The following is an 18,332-nucleotide window of genomic DNA, read 5'->3' on the forward strand; positions in this document are numbered from 1 at the left end:
CGGAAACCAAGAGTTGGACGCTTTACTAACTGAGCTACCCAGGTGCCTCTCTCCACTTTTTTAATATTGAATTTGTGAGTCACTTTAATCAAAAGTTGACTTACAAAACAAGTCGAAATAATAAGTTTTGACATTAATCGCTTATTTCTTGAGTTTTTGAGTATATTTACATATATATTTTTTAAGATACCAGAATCGGAGTCTACTAGGACATCAAATTGTCACTAAATTCTTTTCAAACAAAATATTCCAAGTGTATTTTTTTGCTGTGGGCATAACCTGAAAAATGCATGCCTTGACATTTCTCACAGGACCAAATCCATAGAAAGGGTGAGTCAACCATGATGAAATCATGACTCCACTAGGCTTGGGACAGACAGAGGCAACAAGTCATACTTTGCTAACGGGTCCTGTGAGGGTGGGGCCCCAGTTACCTGGAGCCTATCGGTATCACCCAGGATGCCAGGATGAACGTAGTGTTCACAGTGAAGTTTAAGGAAAGAAAGGAAAAAAGAAAGATTACTGTTTCTTGAGCTGATTAGTGTGAAAATGTAATTTTATATATATATAAAATAAAATTATATATTATATATAACAAATTATATAAAGATATTGTTTATTTATATACTTTATATATAACATAATATGTATAGTTTTATTTTATATTTTATATATAAAATCTTATTTATATATATAAAATTTTTCAATTATCTATTTGTCCACATCTATATATATTTATCTCCCATATGTATGTACCTAGGCAATAGGGAATTTTTGTTTTAGCATGTAAAATTATTGTTTATACCAGTGGAGTTTAAAATGACAAAATAAATAATAGTAACACCTACTATATGCAGCATTGGACATTATTCAAATCAGTCTTCATAGCAACCCAATGGTTATCATTTTTCTCCAACTTATAAGACAGGAACCCAACCCAAGTCTCAGAGAGGTTAAGTAACCTACCCAAAAGCAGATAGCTATTAAGAGATAAGTCAGATTTTAGGGGTGCTTGGGGAGCTCAGTTGGTTAAGCTTATGCCTTTGGCTCAGGTCATGATTCCAGGGTCCTGGGACTGAGCCCCAAATCGGGCTCTCTGCTCAGCGGGGAGCCTACGTATCCCTCTGCCTCTCCCTCTCTGATCTCTCTTGCTCTCACTCTCTCTCAAATAAATAAATAAAATCTTAAAAAGAGAGAGAGAGAGAGAGATAAGTCAAATTTTGAACTCGGGCTCATCTCTTTCCAACATTTTTATTCAAAATTTTATGTTGTAGTCAAAATATTTATTTTTGTTTCATAATAGCGACACCACGCAATCTGAGAGGCAAAGGTCTTTGAGGCAGAGAACATGAAGTATGTGTCAGAAAGAGAAGACCACGTGAAGGCCCAGTATTGTCCTTTTCTCCCATTGAATGTGGGCTGCAGCCACATTTCTGCAACAGCATCTCAGGAAAGATCATTACCCATCATGCAGTCTGTCTTCATTTGCATGTGACTAACCCCTGTTCGTGGCCTATGTTCTTCAGTTTAAGAGGGAAAGGAGAGAGACAGTGGATTAGAGTCACACTGGCTTAGCCGCACAAAGTACTGAGAACTCCTTTGAAACTCAAAAATAGCTTCTGGCAACAGAAACCACGTTTTCATGCTCATTTTACCTTATTTAGAGATGGAAGCTGGGCCCCAGAGACCCCCTCAAACCAGAATGCCATGTTAGTGAATCTCTGTTGAGATCAAGGAACATGTCCCCTGCAAAGATGCTAAACACAGGTCACATCCATAACCGCAGTTTCCATTTTCTGGCAGAGCTGAATAAAATTTCCTACTATTTTTCAATCAGGAAGGGCAGCATCTCAGATGACAAGAAAGGCTTTTGTAACCAATTCCCAAACTTGGAATAATCTTTATTGAAAGTTAGGCTTACGTGGTTATTAAAAGGCAGATTCGTGGTGGACTGCAGACCCCTTTGACACTGGTCTCTGGAGAAGCAACTGGAGGGAAGAAGATTTTTTCTATTTTGTTGTTCTGCAATGTGCATTCAGTTTGAGTTTTCCCACTGAGGGGCAGACGGGCCCCGTGAGTGCAAGAGGCAGACAAAGCTTGAGTCAGAGCTTACATTTGAAAACTGAAGCAATGATTTCCCCCCATTTTCAGCTCCACTCTGTGTCGTGAATTTCAGGCAGGGCAGGCAGGAGAGAGGGGGACAGGGCACCGCTTGGCTCTTGTGTGGAAGTGTTCAGAACCTTTAAAAAGCCCTTACGGAGCACTGACCCCGGTTCTGGAGTTCTTCAATTCAACCTAGAACTGCAGATTTAGTCAAACTTATTTTTCTCTTCTGACATGAAGAGTAACTTGAAGCTAATCTCCCCGACTGGAAATTGAGCAAGTGGTTCCAAAAACAGAAGTGGGCGACGCACGCACGCAGGAGTGGAGAAGGCTCAGAGTCGCCTTACGCACGTCGACTGAGAAAGGAATGGACACTGTTGATGAAATTTATCACACAAGATGGGATTGCGAGCAAATCCTTCATCCTAAAAAGGACAGAAACCCAGAATGGAATGACTGGGGAGAATGAGTCACTAGCAGCTGTTAAGAATCATAGACCTCTATTTCTGATTTAACTCTCTCCTTTATCTGCCCCTGAGGCCCGTGGTTCTCAAACTCTGGCTGCTCAGAATCAGCTCGGGGCTTGTTAAAATACAGATTGCTGAGCTCTGTCTTCAGAGTTTCTGATTCAGTGGGTCCGGGGGGTGGGGTCGGGTCGGGTGGGGGTGGGGAGAGGGCAGAGACTCTCGTTGCCTGCGTTTCCTGGTGGTGTTGATGGGACTGGTCAAGGATATGGACCTGTAAGAACCCAGGCTCTAGGTAGCACCCGTTTCAGAATTGAGCCCAAGGGACCAAGACCAGTCTATCTACCTGGAAAACCAGAGGCAACAGTTCTTAAAAATAGGTACTGTCATGGTAAGCTGAAAGGGAGGGCCACTGCTAAAAGCTGGAAGGAGAGGCCAAAGGAACATATTTTACCAAACAAGTGATGCCCCCTATTCTGGGGGATACCTGGAGACTTCTTACAAGATTCAGCCCAGGAGCAGAGCAGTGTGGGCCAAGGTTGCCTGTCCATGGGGAGACAGGAGAAGGTGTCGGTTCACGGGTGCCACACTGGACTTAGATTTGAGACCCCTGTCTACCCCCCAAGGTTATGAACTTGTTCAGTCACTTAGCATTTCTAAACCGCAGTCTCCTCACACATAAAATGGGGAAATGATACCACGGATCTCAACAGCTTGGAAGGATGAAATGAGATAGTGTTTAGAAATCATTAGCACAGGGGCTCGTGTGCAGTAAATCTTGGGTAAATGCTAGCTAATTAGATGCTGTTTAATAACATAACTAGACTTATCCCCCACCATTATGATGTAGTCCGTGTGTATAACACTTTTACTACATTTATATTATTTAACACTTATTATTATATTATATTATTATTATTATATTATTTAACACTTTTACTACAACAAATTTTGAGGCATCTGTCTCATCTTCAGATATTGGAAACTGAGGCACTGAGAGGCTAAGTATCTTGCCCCGGGACATCCTAGAGAGCTCTCCGAAGTTAATACCCCACGATGAGGCTATTAGCATCATTCTAAAACCCAGATATATAAGTGTGACCTGATCCAGACCTTCCAGACAGCCCTCCCCGAGAACCTGGCTATACTCCTCAGGATTAAAGGATGGGGTATTATTACTTCAGCTCCCCCTGGAGTCTCGCTCTGCCGTTTTTGGCCCACATGCTGCCGTATGTAGTTTGTGTCTGAAATGGAAAATTTCTGTAACACAATACCCAGCTCTGATCCCCGCAGACTCTCTCAGGCTTTTTATTTTTTTGGTTTGGGTTAAACTATGACTTCATACGCAAAAAGAAGCCTCATTTCCCAGTGTTCTCAGCAGATTCATAAACATTACAGGCTCAAAACCCTCCAGTTCCTAGGAATTCCAAAGAATTAACTTCCCTTTTCTGAAAACGCAGAGCAGCAATTAAGAAGTGAGAAGAAAAATGGGAAAACTAAGTCTACCTGCCTTTCAGGACCTGTGGCTCTGTGGCTCGTCCTCTTGTCCCACTCCCCTCCCCCAGAGTAGTGTGATTCCCAGCTTGCCCACAGGGGCCCCCAAGGAATGACAAGAAAGCATGGCAGCCCTTAGCTTGAGGACCCTGCCTGAAACGGGGTGTGTTGGACAGCCAAGCAACAGAAAGCAAGGGTTAGAGGCCCGATTCCTTGACTTACTAGTATTTTTCCCTACTAGAGTGTGAATCTTCCACAAACTGTGTCTAATGTGAGTCTGGACAAATCTGAACAGGGCAGTGGGTTTCCACGGAGTGTCTGCCCCTCTGACAAGCTGCGCCCGCAGCCGAGCGACAGACTGCACAGCCTCCAGAGCCCGGCTGTCTGGCTTTGATTCCCAGCTCCGCCCCTAACCGACTAGCCTAGTAACTTTGCTGCCAGTTTCACAACCTCTCCATGTCTTCGCTCCTCATCCAGAAATGGGGCTCGATCCCTACCCTGGAAGACTTTACTAGGAATAAATTATTTAAGATATTAGAGGGTATTCACGAAAGTTCCTGGCACATAATAAGTTCTACAGGCATTGCTCTTGTTATTATTACTAGTTCTACTGTAGGGCAAGTCATGGAGCAGTTCTGGCTACACTTGCTCAAGAAAAACATAATGGCATCATAGAGAGGAAGGGACCAGGTTGGTATCCTGGTAAGGGGGCAGCTTCGGAATCAGGTAGCTGTGAGTTTGACCCTTAACCCAGCTACTTGCGTTGAGTAACCTTGGGCAAGTTATGAACCTCTTGAGATCCAGTTTTCTTCTTATAAAATAGAAAGTGATACTTACCTCCTATGGTTGCTGGGAAGATCCAGTGACATACTGTTTGGGAAGCACCTGACCCTGGGTCAGCAGCTGGGGAATGGGAGTTATTAGGTGGTAAACTGGTCACATGAATAAAGAAACCCATCAATGGATTAAGCCACTTATGACCACCCTGCTTGATACAACTGACTAAACTAATTCCAACACCTAAGATTCTTACCAAAACAAACAAACAAACAAATAAAAAACAGAGGTTTGACTTCGGATTTTCCAACTGTTTCATGGTGCCAAAGCAATATACATTCAGTAGAAAGCATACTTCAGGGGAGGCTGGGTGGCTCAGTCGGTTAGGCTTCTACCTTCGGCTCAGGTCATGATCCCAGGGTTCTGGGATCAAGTCCCACACTGGGCTCCTTGCTCCACGGGGATCCTGCTTCTCTCCCTCTTCCTCTGCCTGCCAGTCTGCCTCCTTGTGCTCTCTCTCTCTGTCTCTGTCAAATAAATAAAAAAATCTTAAAAAGAAAGAAAGAAAGAAACGTACTTCACATTGGCAATACTGGGATCTTTTCTCGGACTAGTGATATGCCATACAATGCTCTCCCGTGATGCTAGGCAACAACGAGCCACTAGGGCAGCGGCCCGATGACGAGGGTCAACAACCCCTACACTTACAACCATTCTGTTTTTCACTTCCGGTATAATTCAGTAAATGACATGAGCTACTCAACACTCTCTTATAAAATAGGCTGGTGTTAGGTGATGCGGAGTGACCATAGGCTAACAGTGTTCTGAGCATATGTCAGGTAGACTCGGCTAAGCTGTGACGTTCTGTAGGTTAGGTGTATCACATATCCTGTCGACTTAGGATATTTTCACCTTACGAGGAGTTTATTGGGTCACAACCCCTCTGTCAATGGAGGAAGTGCTGTCTCGTCAGAGTACAGGGTAAAACGGCACAGGACATTTTTCTGTCTCTTGTGTTAAACTTGGTTTACTGTCTGGATGTATAAACCACTCATCACCCCAACCCCCCATTTAGCCTCTTTTCTTTATCAGTCACATTTTTGTTCCAACATATTCATGGAGATGTGGGATTTTGCCAGGTCTTGTAAGGGAGCTATGATGAAAGTACTCCCCAGACACTGAGATTTCAACCTCCAGAGGCTATGAAAGTCTGTGATGAAATGAAGGACCTTAAGGCATCACAAACAGGGCAACGGCGTCGCTTTGTGTCAGGGGGTCACGGGTTAAACTATGCTCCAAGGGGAGCCTTTGACAATAGAATGAGCACCCCCTAGAGTTGTGCAACAGTGTAGCTCTGATCCCCAAACGCAAGACATGAGGTCCACTGACTCAGACTGGGACTTAACCCCCCTTACTTTTCATGAGTCAGACCCTGTCTTCCATTTCTCCTTGCTGAGGGAGACTGTGTTAATCCCTGGATGATCTAGTCATGAAGAAGAATCACAGAATCACCCATTCTGGGAGTTGAAAAACCTACCCAGGTCATCCAGCCAGTCCTCCGCAGAGCCCCAGGGGAACTTGTCAGTTTTGTTGGTATGAAAACCACTTCCCAGAAGTGTTAGAATTCCCCCAGGTGACCTGTCATGCTTCCAGCAGGAGGGTGGGGGGAACCAGGAGACCTGAAGCACCCTCTGCCCTAGGCTGCCTCCACCAGCATCCGTGTTTGAAGTGCCTAGGTGTGGCTTGCAGGATTTCCTGAAGATGTGGGAGAAAGTAGTGATGTCGCCGCTCAAGGTGCCTTGAGAAGGAAAAGGACGAACCCAGACACCAGTGGAGGGAGATGATGATTCCAGGACCCCTAACCAAGAGGATGTTCTTTTGCTTTTATATTTTCTCTTGCCCATGCCCCACTCACTTCTTCCGCAACAGTATCATCAAAAAAGCACTTTAGAGCTAAAAGTCACCTACCAAATTACCTCGTTCAGTTTGCAGATGAGGAAACAAGTCCCAGACGTCAGGCAGTAGGAAGCATCCAGGAAAGAGGATCGATCCAGAAGTCACTTAGGCTTTCAGCTGCCTGTAGAAGGAGAGAGAAGTGTATTCGGGTTCAGAGTAAGTGGTATTTTTAACTCCATTATATAGATAAAGAAATTAAGCTCAAAAGTAAATGGTGTTACATTTCGTCTCTGGTTCTTAAACTATTCTGCTGGGTTGGGCAATGCATCAGGGCTTGAGCTAAAAACCAGAGCCGGCTTCTATCAGGCAGTTCCTTGGAATGGAAACACAGGTGGGAGGTGGGGGGTGGGAGGAGACATGGTCCCATCCTTTGACTCTTGAGCTGGAAGGAAAGCCAGCATCCAACCAGGAATGTTGAATCTACTTTAACATTTCACCGTTGTTTCTTCCTCTCCACACCCAAGGGCACACAGGCACTCACACAGCAAGTTGCAAGAACAGACATCTGCAGTGAGAACACTTTTTTATATAATACCTGTGCCGTTTTTCTCAATTTCACATTTTCTCCTTCTGTAAAGTAGGGATTGTGATGAAGTCCTTCACATAGCATTGTTGTATAATAAAATAAAATAATGAGGTGTGATTGCTTTTTAAACCGCAAAGCAGTAATTCTTCAGTAATTTGGCTTAAGAACTTTCTTAAGAATTTGGTGAATGCTAAAGACCCTCACCAAAATTCCCAAAAGTGGACATGATGTTTTGCACATAATTTCAGAGGGTTCACAGACCCTCTGAAGACCTCAGCTTAACACTTCCTCTACAAGTGCTTACCAAATGTGGAATATTCAAATCTGAACATTCCAGAGTTTTCCCAACCTGGCGTAAACTTGGTGTGTGGCTTTCATTTATTTGATAAACCCTTACTTGGCCCTTACTAGGTACTCGATCTGTGGGGGCACAGACGTCCTTATCTTTTAGGAGTTAACACTGCTAAAGGTGTATTAAAGCCAAAGAGTTCCTTCCCATGCGTTGTGTCAACTGAGAAGGTCACTTCACTCTGGCATCTGGCTTTATAGCTCCTGTCTGGTTACTCTGGTCAGTTAGAGGACAGTGTGGTCACAGCTAATCTGACCAGGAACCTGTATACAAAAATGTCGAGGGACGTTTCCCAGCTCTGTGCATGTGTTCTTTCCCCCAGAAAGATCGGAATGCGGATAAGCAGAGGGAAGCTGTGTTCAGCTTTGGGTGAAACACTATTCCTCACAATCCTGGGGTCTCCTAGTAAGAACCCTTCATGCCAGTTAAAGGACATCTGTAAACATCTGCCATTCTTCCACATTTTACTAAGTAGAATCTTGTAGATTATTGCTGCCAAACAAGAGAATCAAATATTTCTGGTCATATAACCCCAAATCAGAAATAGCCATTTTCACTATGAGCAAAGGTTTTCTTTTTCTTTTTTAAATTTTCTTTCCTTTTAAATCCTTCCATCTGGGTTTTAAATTACTCTACCATTTTCTAGTTTGAGGAATTAGAAAAAAAAAGCATATTTCCCTTATCTGAAAATAAGGATAGTAATTGTGACTTCTGCATTTAGTTGTGAGATTACCTGAGGTGGCATTTTTTTTTTTTGCCATTCTAATTCCTTTTTTTAAAAATTTCTTTATACAACTTAATTTAATTAACATATAGTATATTATTAGTTTCAGGGGTAGAATTTAGTGATTCATCAGTTGCATACAACACCCAGTGCTCATTGTGTCAGGTGACCTCTTTAATGCCCATCACCTAAATACCGCATTCCCCCATCTCCCCTCCAGCACCCTCTCTTTGTTTCCTAGAGTTCAGCATCTCTTATGGTTTCTCTCTCTCTTTTTATCTTGTTTTTTTTCCCCCTTCTTTTCCCCTACGTTTATCTATTTTGTGTCTTCAATTCTACATATGAGTGAAATCATATGGTATTTGTGTCTCTCTGACTGACTTAGAAATAAGTCACCACAGCATAATACCATCTAGTTCCATCTACGTCATTGCAAATGTCAAAAATTTCATTCATTTTGATGGCTGCATAGTATTCCCATGTGCATGCATGCACATGTGCATGCGTGTGTGTGTGTGTAATCTCACATCGTCTTTATCCATTCATCTGTCGATGGACATCTGGGTTCTTTCCATATTTTGGCTATTGTGGACATTGCTGCTATAAACATGAGATATTTTTAATCCAGTACTCAGAATGATTCCTGGCACTTAGTGATAGCTCAACAAATGGTAACAATTATAATTATCATGATCCCATTCCCAACAGCTGTATCTTTAGCTATTGCCAGAGGCTCGTGACTTTACCCGCAAAGAGAAACTTGTTTTGCTGTAGCCGCTATTCTCCAGAATATCATTTTAAAAATCCAGCCACTAAATCTGTCTGCAGAGATGTTATTTTTTGTGACAACTGAGGCTTGGTTTTCCAAGCTCCAGATTGAGAGGTATATTAATTGAGTTTTATAGGGGAAGCAGGTGGAATTTGCAAAGAGCTGGTTAAGATGTGATAGGGTGTAAGGCTTTGAAGTTAAATTAGAAGCGAGAAAACAGAGAGAGAGAGAGAGAGATAATTGATCCTCACTGGGAATGCCTAGAAGACAATTAGGAAAAGGCAAGAGTACAAGGCAGCAAATGGGTGCCCCTTCCCTTATGAGGGGGGAATTAAGGCCAATTGTCGCATTTCATTTGGGATGATTTTTTTTAAAGATTTTATTTATTTATTTGACAGGCAGAGATCACAAGTAGGCAGAGAGGCAGGCAGAGAGAGGGAAGCAGGCTCCCCATGGAGCAGAAAGCCTGATGTGGGGCTTGATCCCAGGACCCTGGGATTGTGACCCGAGCCAAAGGCAGAGGCTTTAACCCACTGAGCCACCCAGGCACCCCCATTGGGGATGATTTTGACTAGAAACTGGATTGCAAGAATAAGATAGAATTTCTACACAGAGGGGGTTGGGAAGTGGTGACATATGCCAAGGAGAACTGACATGTTCTCGTAAAATCCTGTCCTGTCCACCTAGACTCAATGGCTGCCTTTCCTATGCTCACATATTTTGCAACACGTGTTTTCCACAAGAAAGGAAAGTTTAATTCTCTGCAAACAGCAGCGGAAGGTTCCAGTGCATTTGAAGAGGAAAGAAATGGAAGAGGACGGCTGGTGAGAGCTGTGGTGCTGACAGCGTGACCTCAAGAGGGCCCTTTTCCGTCTTGGCCCAAGCCTAACCTATGAATGAAAACACTGGAAGTGACCAGCCACAGGAATTCAGGAACTGCTGGGGAGCTCATTCATCGGTAAAGCAGTCCACCCGCACCCACACCCTCCGGTCTGGCCACACATAGGTGAATCACTGTGGTGGCAATGCTAACAGACACTTGCTGGTCCAAGGTCCATGCATTGCGCTCTCCGCAAACTGTCCTCCGCTCCTCCTGTCTGCTCTGCCTTGCCCGCTGATTTTGCCTCGTCTCGCTGGGCCTACGTGCAGAGGTCCTCAGAAACAATACTTTGATTCAGGTCTGGAATGCTTCTACATACCATCAATCCAACTCCCACTCTCATTTTTGCCTCAGGGAGGGATTCGCAAATGCCCAAGGAGCCCTCGGGCCACCAATGAGCAATGTCTTCTGTCTCTAATTACGGACCAATGCAAACAAAGCCTTCAGTGAACCGGCTGCCTTCTTTTCACCTCTGACCCGTGGTCAGACACATGGCTGGGAGTGTTACCAGATGGAAATTGTTAGTGAAGACCCACGTTTAACGGGACATTTATTTGTGACCTAACAGCAGCTTAGGTCTTGGGCTTGACTTTTGTTTAGTACATGAGTTCAACCTTGCATGTGAAACCTTGTGTTTGGAGGTGGCTTGGCCTAGGGAAGAGAAAAGAAACTGCCCCCTCCTGAGTTCCTTTACAAAAGGAGGATGGGGAAACCAGTCCAGATATTAGGGCCTACTGGTCTGGGAAGGGGTCCAATGCCCAAATAAACATTTGCACTTGGGTACAAAGCCTCCCTCAGCTGAGCTGTCACACACCTTCCTCTCCACATATGCTGACATCCCAGAGATTAAAAAGACAACCTCTTTTATCTCACAAGATCCCGCCAACTAAATATTCATCATCTGCCTGTCCTCAATCTGAATATTTCATTGCTCTAAATTAAGGTCGGTTGGAGCTTCACCAATGTGTCCACAAATAATTGAGCCAAAGTGCCTATACTGTGCATGAGCCTGGCAACGTCAGGGAAGAAGGCTGCTGGGGAATTGGATTTCCTCACCCTGAAGATTTCCCAAGTCAAAAATGCACATGGAAAACACTGCATATGCTCTTGACTTTCTGGGTGCGCAATTCTGCCCACAGCCTGCTGCTCTGGAAAGTTTTCCCATCAAGCCCTTGTGTTTGGTTCCATCTCTACACCGTGTGATCTTCCGCTGCTCTGTTCAGTAAGTGTTTGGGCAGACGGATGCAAATCGATGAAACACACATGGTTTATATAAGACGGAGATGAAGAGTCCTGCTGGCTGGGATACGCCCGACGGGTGATTGCCGCAAGCATCCTCGTGGTTTAGAGGAGAAAGATAAATTAACCCACAGAATCTATTGTTGTCTTTTAGTTCCTTTGTTTCCATAACTTCTCATATAATTTCACAAACTTGAATTCACTTTCAAGTATTCCAACATAACACCGTAGAGAAAGAAGCAGGATCATCAGTTCATAAGTGGAAGACTGCGGCGATGAGAAAGTCAGGCTGGAGCCTCACAGCCAAGAATCCCTGTCTGTGTCCAGAGGCCTCTATCTCCCTCAGCAGAAGGTGCTTCCTCTGGGCAAGGTTCTCATTACGTCAGCAATGTGTTTTTCCAGATACCAGCCTCCCTTGGGATGTAGAAATTGTCCGGGGAAACATTTATCATCTCTAAGCAGGAATTTAGATCTTGGTTTGCCCGTTACATTTCTTCTAATTTCCCTGTGTGTGTGTGTACCACTTTCCTTAGAGATTATCAATTAGTAAGACTTTGCGGATTTAGTTTGACATTCATTTTTGAATGTCAAATGTTAAGTGGCTGTCCTCTGAGAATCTGTGACTTTTGTGCTATATTTTTTTTTCCAGAACCAATGATTGTCTTGGCTCAGGCGTGCATGCGTGCGCACACACACACACACACACACACACATACCAGGTTCTGAAACAATAGAAACACACTTGGGAAAATGCGGACCGTATACAAAACTTTTTTACGTTCCTATAGGAATACTGTGACAAGTCTCATATTCCTGTACCCACTTCACAAATGGAAAACCTGTTCAGAGATATGAAGGGACCTGCTAATATCACATGGCTTTTGTGTCACAAAGCTAAAATTAGAAACCAAAAGTAAAAATCTGACTGCTCAACCTAGGAACTTGCCAGTATAGGCTGTGAGGCTCTTTATGGAAGATGAGCTGAGAAAGGTAATGTTAAAATCCTAGTCCTGGTGGGCTAATCCAGGATCTGATCACCCACAGCGAAGAGCAGCCTCAGCACAAAACAGTAACTGGTCTAAATCCAGCAAGCTGGAGTCAAGATCTGTGAGGCCTTGTAGCAAAGCCGCGGAGCCTAACAGCCTTGTGGTACCCTGGACCTCCTCCCCAAGGCTCCTCACACACCAGTGTGCACCTATCCCCTTTCCCCCCACATTCTGGTATAGCTCAACCCACTCCGATTGGTCAATCAGCAATCCTGGACCTTGAGAAAGATTTTGTGTCTAGGTAAATGTATTCATTTCCTAGAGCTGTCATAACAAAATGCCATACACTCGCCAGCTTAAACAACAGAAATTTATTGTGTCACAGTGTTAGAGGCTAGAATTTCAAATCGAGGTGTCGACGTTTTGCTTCCTTCTGAGGGCTGAATGAGGGGAAATCTCTTCCATGCCTCACTCCTTGGCTTCTGGTGATTTGCTGGCAGACTAGGCCTTTCCTTGGCCTAACACCTATCACTCCAATCTCGGCCTTCTTTATCACATGGCATTCTCCCTGTGTGTGTGTCTCTCTCTGTGCTCAAACCGCCCCCCCCCCTTTATAAAGACACAAGTCAGTCTGGAATCAGGACCACCCTAATAACTTCATCTTAATTTGATCATCTGTTAGAATCTACTTACAAAGAAGGTCAAATTCACAGGTATTGGTGGTCAGGATCTCAACATCTTTTGCAGGACACACTTCAATCCATAACAGTAAAGACAGGGCTTCTTCTTGAAAATCATCTACTCTGAACTAGTCATCCCTGACATACTTATTTTGGATTCACCTACCTCAAACATAACGATTAACTTCCTTTTATAACGATCAACTTTATCCCTTTAAGTTTTTAAAATTTCTGTATTTTGACAAACAGCCCTTTGGATTTAGTACAAAATACACCCATTTCCCTGAAAGATAAAGACTCTCCTAAAATTCAAAGTTGCTATATTATGGGGATGTATTACTTCTCTCTTACTTGAACTATAAACTCTGTTTACTCACATCATGGAAAACAAGTAACATACTAAAAATGGATGAAAATCTATGTTAGTATTTTTATTATTCAGAAGGAGACCTTGTGCAGAGGGAAGTTTTCTCCAACGTAATTCTGGAAAAGTTCTACAAGTTGTATTTTCCAAAGGATTTAACCTTTAAATCTTTCTGATTTATTTTTTTTAATAAATTGCTTTTATATTTTCTATAGTAAAAAAAAGTTTTTGTTTTGTTTTTAAGAAAGGGAGGCAATGGGGGAGGAAGGAGGGATAAGAAGAACACAGAAGACGCCCAGCCAAGTCTAAATTCCACTCTGTTTTTTAATTTGCATTAGCATTTTTCTCAGTTCAGATTCACAGGTGAAAGTATAAGAGAACAACCAGTGTCACTTTCTTCATCAAAGAGCTTCCCTATAGCCTGAGAACGTATCCTTTTGCCTTATACATTCCCATGCCTCGGGGAAAGACAGTACTTTATTATAGAAACACTTTACATAGCCTCTCTTGGCACGCTTTCTTCAGAGGTTCTCCACTGCGCCACCACAGGAGGGCTGGGGCCTGTGAGGACCGTAGTTGGCGTTTTCTCCACAGAGAGAAAATGCTTAGCTGGGGCGCGGAACCCCTCCCCTGTCCACACCCATTCGTGTGTAGATCAAACACCTCTGATTCCCATTATATTTTCCCTGGGTCTCAACATAGAGGCAAACAACTACAGTAAACAGTTAAATACTTACTTTCTTGCTACCGGGATTGAATGGGCGAAAGTCAGAGACCGGTCCTTGGTGGAGGAGAGCATGAAATTCAGGGCTCTGACAGCATTACTCAAAGTGCAGCCTGAGAACTACTTTCCGCAGAATCAACTGAAAAGTTTGTTAATAAAAATTAACCAGGTGGGGCTCCTGGGTGGCTCAGTGGGTTAAAGCCTTTGCCTTCAGCTCAGGTCATGATCCCAGAGTCCTGGGATCGAGCCCTGCATCCGGCTCTCTGCTCAGCGGGAAGCCTGCTTCCTCCTCTCTCTCTGCCTACCTGTGATCTCTATCTGTCAAATAAATTTAAAAAAAAAAAATCTAAAAAAAATGAAAAATAAATTTTAAAAAATTAACCAGGTTTCTCAAGTTCGGCTTCAAACCAACATCATCAGAAATTCTTGGAGGGGGGGGCGCCTGGGTGGCTCAGTGGGTTAAGCCACTGCCTTCGGCTCAGGTCATGCTCTCAGGGTCCTGGGATCGAGTGCCGCATCGGGCTCTCTGCTCAGCAGGGAGCCTGCTTCCCTCTCTCTCTCTCTGCCTGCCTCTCTGTCTACTTGTGATTTCTGTCAAATAAATTAAAAAAAAAAATTTAAAAAAAAAAAGAAATTCTTGGAGTGGGAACTAAGGAATCTCATTTTTATTGCTTCCCAGGGGCCTTCAACACACTGTAAGGTATGAGAGACACTGCATGACCCAAATGTACATGAGCAGCCAAGGCTTATGTGAATATGGATCCCAACATGTACCTAGGTGTCCCTTGAGAACCCAGAAAATCAGTGATTTGTCACACTAATTAAGTGAAGTTGGACTTTGGATAGGGTCTTCCTTGACTTCTGCCTTCTCCGCGGAGAGTGTTTCTACACCTCAGCTTTCTTCAGCATTTCGCATGCCCTCCATCTATCAGATTGTTGTGATCGATTTACCTGAATTCCTTTTTCAGGCAGAGACAATGGCTTATTATCTCTGTGGCTTTCTCTATCCCTGCCTGACAGAGCTCCTGCCTAATAAGCCTTTGTTGATTAAACAAATAAACACAGCTGGTTTACCCCTCAGGAACTTAGTGAGCAAAGGATTTGTGTTTGATCTCGGTAAACTATTGGGAATCACTATGGCACAGGTTTAAGATGAGGTCAGGTCTGACTGGACCTTCAGCCTTGTTCCTGAGATCCCCAAACAGAGAGTTTCATCACAAATGCTATCCCCATCATCTTTCTCTTGTTATTGATGTAGAGGTTGCCCACGGTATGACATTAGTTTCAAGTGTACAACACAGTGACCCAACTTCTCCACAAGGGTAGCTCCCATCGGTCACCAGGCAGACGCCATTACAACACTGTGTGCCTTATGGTGTGCCTTTCATCCGGGTACCCTAGACATTCTGTAACTAGAAGCCTGTACCTCCTACTCCCCTTCACCCATTTTGTCCATCCCCCCCACCCCACGCCCTGCCACCACCAGTCTGCTGTCTGTAGTTACAGGCCTGGTTCTGCTTTTGCTTTTCACTTGGTTTGTTTTAGATACCACGTCATCTCTCGAGTTGGAAACTTGTTCCTGCACTCTCATCTCACATCGCCTTTGAAAGGATATATTGCTGGTAGGTAGCAGGAAGGGGCCCAGGTGGCCTTATCAGAAAGAGAGTTGCAAATGGTGTTTAGTTGCCCTATGGATTCAGGACTCAAGTGACGTCTCCACCTACCCAAGGTCCAGGAATGCCTACGGAGGCCCTAGTGGATGCGGCTCTCTGCATCTCGAGGCTCCAAGGGAGCAGGGGCCACATTCTCAGCAGAGGAGGAAGGCCAGTGACTAGGAGAAGCCTCTCAGGCCTGACTGTTCCTCCCTCCCTGTGGAGTGCTCCCGGGCTTTCAGGTAGACTCTTTGGGAGGCTGGAAGGCAACTTGTGGCCCCAGGCCATTGCAGAACCGAGATCCACCACAGATGTGTCTCCCAACTTGCCCTTGCTACAGGGTTTGCGCCTTGACTAGTGACCCTTCAGGGACGGTTTGGTGGTTTCAGAAGTTCATAAAGTCAGAAAGCAACAAACAAATGCGGTCATCGGTCCTGGTGCTAACGCGTGCGCTATCTCCAGGAAACTGAGGTGGGACAGGAAAACGCTGGGGCTGAAGGCATTGAGTAGTTTGGCACATCTGGTTTGCGATGTGCTCACTGAAGAAGTGCCAGAGATATGATGAGGAATATGGGGTCCTGGGAAAGGGCACCATCCCCAGGGCTCAGGGTGGTTTTCGGGGATTTTTTCTGTTTTCATCTTTAAAAAATAACAAAAAAAAAAAGAAGAAGAAGCTGAAATAAAGCTGACTTGAAATAAGTTCAGTCATGTGCGTATCCTAAGTCTGGCACATTCTTGGTCCTGTTAACATCTCTTTATTTCAAAGCACACTGTCAATTTATAAGGCCCAAACTTCACGGTGTTTTTAATTTAAGCAGAGGGTTTTGCCAAACCTAGCCCTGAGAGAAATATTTTCATTATCCAGCTCTCTGATGGACCCCGCAGCTCGGGTGGGGTTTCAATCTCCAATTCAGCCAGTCTCTGGCTGCTCAGAGGCAAACCCCACGGATGGTCTTGAGAGGCAAAAACCAGCTGATGCCCACATCTGCCGTGAGAGGCCCAAGGCAGGGAGTGGGTGGCAGAAGCAGGAGAACGAAATTGAGATTTAAATTTAATAGTGCTATATGTGATAAAAAGCAAAGGAAGGGTCGAATCATAGCAATTCCTAATAATTAGGAGAATCATCGCTACAATTACTGAGCCCTGATTGTCGCAGCAGCCTACCCTGTGCCTATACAGATGTATCATTCCCCCAACAACTTTAGGAATAGATAACGTCTGTGTCCTGGTCATCATTTACAGCTGTAGCAGAAGCGCAGACAGATCAAAGGGAGATGGCTCCGGCTCTCAGTTTGTCTGCTGCGGGGTGGGTCCACACCCTTAGAAAACAAGCTTCAACAAGGTCTAATCGCTTACCCCCAGGGATTAAGAAGGTGAGTAACCTTGGAAGGAAATCACAGAGAAAGGCCTGTAGATGACAGTCTAGAAAGACTAGTGAGTCCAGAAGTAGGGGTTGAAAATGCAGAGCATGAGGGCTCAAGGGGTGACCTGAATTTGCTCTAGTCTGGAGCCCTAGGAGGGCAGAAAGGCCTTAGGAAGGGGCCAGGAGACCTAAATGACAGATCCGGCAGATTTCTGGCAGTCTCTCGCAGACCTTTTTCTAACTGTACATTTTTTAAACATCACACCATTCAGATGCATGAAATCTGGTTTATCCTAAAGGTGGAGTTAAATAAGCAAAAAAAAAAAAAGTTCCTATAAATCTGGATATAATGAAATTTTGACTTGAAATTCAACCCAGAGAATAATTATTTTAGATATGTTTTACTCTAGCAAAGAAATCAGCAGAGTTCTTGTATTTTTCTACGGTTTAATGTTTAGGACCCCATTTATTTCTAATTGCTAAATTAGCAAGAGCCGAGAATTCACACTGACTTTATGAAAATGGGCACCCATTTCTCAAATAGGGTGTTTACGTATGCCTCACTGCTTTGCTATAAAATTCACCCTGAAAAATTCTCAGAGCTGTTTGTGCAAACTTTGGAACACAGTTAGCTCTTTTGGAGAGATCCAGAGCTCCCCAGCAGCAATGCCAAAGGCAGGAGATCTGGAAGCAGAGTGTAACTGCACAGAGAAAGCTCCCGAGCCAACTTGCAGGAGTAACTAGAATGAGAAACCCCGGTGACTGCTATTTGAGAATGCACTCTTGAAGAACAGACCTTATTTAAATGCATTTGGGTCCAGTTGTCTATACAGTTGGAGGGTAGATGGATCTGGACAAGAATCCCCGTTGTTATATAAACTTTCCTGTATTCTAGTCTAAATCTTTCTTCATGTATCAAGTGGGACTAGGGAGGAAAGGGAGTAGGAAAAAGAAGAAGATAGAAAAGCAAAATCTCTTTCTATAGTATGGTGCATAAGCCAATATTTTAATTTATGGGAAGTCCCTTTCTGCTCTTGTACTATATTTCCAAAGTATTTATGATGTATGGGCTTTTATATCTGTTGTCCAAGCCAAATATTAATTTACTCTCTGAGTTCACATTCCTCCAATTATGCCTCACCCTCCAAGCTGATCCGGTTGGGATCTCCCACCAGCATTCTGGAAAGTCCAGCTTCCTGAGGGTAAATCTTTCCCTGCCAAATACTGAATCAACGGCACTCTATCTTAGAAAATATGGAGGAAGCGATTTGTAATGACTCAT

General features: G+C 43.9%; 1 protein-coding gene across 2 annotated transcripts in view; it reads left to right on the top strand.

The window, feature by feature from the left end:
- PHLDB2 (pleckstrin homology like domain family B member 2) overlaps positions 1 to 18,332 on the top strand; it is a 224,750-nt gene that overhangs the window by 18,003 nt on the left and 188,415 nt on the right. The window contains exon 1 of one of the 2 annotated variants that reach the window (XM_044251371.1): positions 6,883 to 6,950. The exons of the other annotated variant lie outside the window; for it this stretch is intronic. The gene's annotated coding sequence lies outside the window, so the exon portion shown is untranslated. Of the gene's footprint in view, positions 1 to 6,882; positions 6,951 to 18,332 lie in introns of those variants that run through there. 2 annotated transcript variants of the gene reach the window in all.

This window comes from Neovison vison, chromosome 6 (assembly GCF_020171115.1).
Source record: "Neovison vison isolate M4711 chromosome 6, ASM_NN_V1, whole genome shotgun sequence".
In the NCBI taxonomy this organism is placed as follows: Eukaryota; Metazoa; Chordata; class Mammalia; order Carnivora; family Mustelidae; genus Neogale; species Neogale vison.